Source organism: Crinia signifera, chromosome 3 (assembly GCF_055691185.1).
Source record: "Crinia signifera chromosome 3, ASM5569118v1, whole genome shotgun sequence".
Lineage (NCBI taxonomy): Eukaryota > Metazoa > Chordata > Amphibia > Anura > Myobatrachidae > Crinia > Crinia signifera.
Window position 1 is genome coordinate 107,905,304 of NC_139219.1, and position 2,500 is coordinate 107,907,803.

Sequence of the window (2,500 nt, forward strand, 5' to 3'; positions counted from 1 at the left end):
AGAATCTTGTGGTTTAGTGGTAGAATTCTCGCCTGCCATGAGGGAGGCATGGATCTGAAAAGGGAATAAACACCACCCAATGTTGTGCTCAAAGCAAATGACTCTTAGATTTGGAGTCTTATTCGCTATTGACTCAGATAGCTAGGCTTTTTTACAGTGTTATGGCATCATGGCAAGGCAAGGATTGCCCTTCAATCTATAAAACCAAAGCAAGGTTTCCACATTTAGTAGATCCTGAGATTCCTGCTTGGTTTCACACACTGATGTACACCTCTTTTAAGTTTCAAATAAAACACGTTTGGTTGTGTAGTGACAGAGATCTCGCCTGTAGAATTCTGGGAAAAAACACCGCCCAACGTGGGGCTCGAACCTATGACCCTGAGATTAAGAGTCTCATGCTCTACCGACTGAGCTAGCCAGGCTTGGTTACTGTGATTTGACAAAAAGGCCACTCAAGCCAAGGAGTGCAATACAAGCTATTAAAGTAGATCTAGGCTACCACATTCAGTACACTGAGATGCATGCTTCACACATTGAGGAAAATGGGTAAGTAACCGTGAAGTAAAATGTGAAGCATTGGTTGTTCAGTGGTAGAATTCTCGCCTGCCACGCGGGAGGCCCGGGTTCGATTCCCGGCCAATGCAGTACTCAAGTTTTACTGAAATTATGGTATATTTTGTTAAAGAGTGTCTGGCTCTTTGCATTTTGGTGGTGCAGGTATAGAATTCCACATACAATAAATTAATGGTAGAATCTTGTGGTTTAGTGGTAGAATTCCCACCTGCCAAGAGAGAGGTCTGGATCTGAAAAGGGAATAACCACCAAACAAATGTTGTACTAAAAGCATATGACTCTTAGCTTGGGAGTTTTATTTCTATTGACTAAGCTGGCCAGGCTTTGTTACAGTGTTGTAGCATCAAGGCAAGGCAACGCTTGCTCTTCAATCTACACTATTAAACCAAAGCAAAGTTTCCACATTCAGTAGATCCTGATATTCCTGCATGGTTTCACCCACTGATGTACACCTGAAACAGCGATATATTTTGTTAAAGAGTGCATGGCTCTTTGCATTTTGGTGGTGCAGGTATAGATATCAACATACAATGATTTAGTGGTAGAATCTTGTGGTTTAGTGGTAGAATTCTCGCCTGCCATGAGGGAGGCATGGATCTGAAAAGGGAATAAACACCACCCAATGTTGTGCTCAAAGCAAATGACTCTTAGATTTGGAGTCTTATTCGCTATTGACTCAGATAGCTAGGCTTTTTTACAGTGTTATGGCATCATGGCAAGGCAAGGATTGCCCTTCAATTTATAAAACCAAAGCAAGGTTTCCACATTTAGTAGATCCTGAGATTCCTGCTTGGTTTCACACACTGATGTACACCTCTTTTAAGTTTCAAATAAAACACGTTTGGTTGTGTAGTGACAGAGATCTCGCCTGTAGAATTCTGTGAAAAAACACCGCCCAACGTGGGGCTCGAACCCACGACCCTGAGATTAAGAGTCTCATGCTCTACCGACTGAGCTAGCCAGGCTTGGTTACTGTGATGTGACAAAAAGGCCACTCAAGCCAAGGAGTGCCCTACAAGCTATTAAAGTAGATCTAGGCTACCACATTCAGTACACTGAGATGCATGCTTGGTTTCACACATTGAGGAAAATGGGTAAGTAACCTTGAAGTAAAATGTGAATCATTGGTTGTTCAGTGGTAGAATTCTCGCCTGCCACGCGGGAGGCCCGGGCTCGATTCCCGGCCAATGCAGTACTCAAGTTTTACTGAAATTATGGTATATTTTGTTAAAGAGTGGCTGGCTCTTTGCATTTTGGTGGTGCAGGTATAGAATTCCACATACAATAAATTAATGGTAGAATCTTGTGGTTTAGTGGTAGAATTCCCACCTGCCAAGAGAGAGGTCTGGATCTGAAAAGGGAATAAACACCAAACAAATGTTGTACTAAAAGCATATGACTCTTAGCTTGGGAGTTTTATTTCTATTGACTAAGCTGGCCAGGCTTTGTTACAGTGTTGTAGCATCAAGGCAAGGCAACGCTTGCTCTTCAATCTACACTATTAAACCAAAGCAAAGTTTCCACATTCAGTAGATCCTGATATTCCTGCATGGTTTCACCCACTGATGTACACCTGAAACAGCGATATATTTTGTTAAAGAGTGCCTGGCTCTTTGCATTTTGGTGGTGCAGGTATAGAATTTAACATACAATGATTTAGTGGTAGAATCTTGTGGTTTAGTGGTAGAATTCTCGCCTGCCATGAGGGAGGCATGGATCTGAAAAGGGAATAAACACCACCCAATGTTGTGCTCAAAGCAAATGACTCTTAGATTTGGAGTCTTATTCGCTATTGACTCAGATAGCTAGGCTTTTTTACAGTGTTATGGCATCATGGCAAGGCAAGGATTGCCCTTCAATTTATAAAACCAAAGCAAGGTTTCCACATTTAGTAGATCCTGAGATTCCTGCTTGGTTTCACACACTG

General features: G+C 42.1%; 2 non-coding genes across 2 annotated transcripts; one reads left to right on the plus strand and one right to left on the minus strand.

Moving 5' to 3' along the window:
- The first annotated feature begins 573 nt into the window (after positions 1-573).
- Positions 574-644, plus strand: TRNAG-GCC (transfer RNA glycine (anticodon GCC)). Its single transcript has one exon. It is a non-coding gene; the product is annotated as a tRNA-Gly (tRNA).
- An 821-nt stretch (positions 645-1,465) lies between these two features.
- TRNAK-CUU (transfer RNA lysine (anticodon CUU)) lies at positions 1,466-1,538 on the minus strand. Its single transcript has one exon. It is a non-coding gene; the product is annotated as a tRNA-Lys (tRNA).
- Positions 1,539-2,500: the final 962 nt, after the last annotated feature.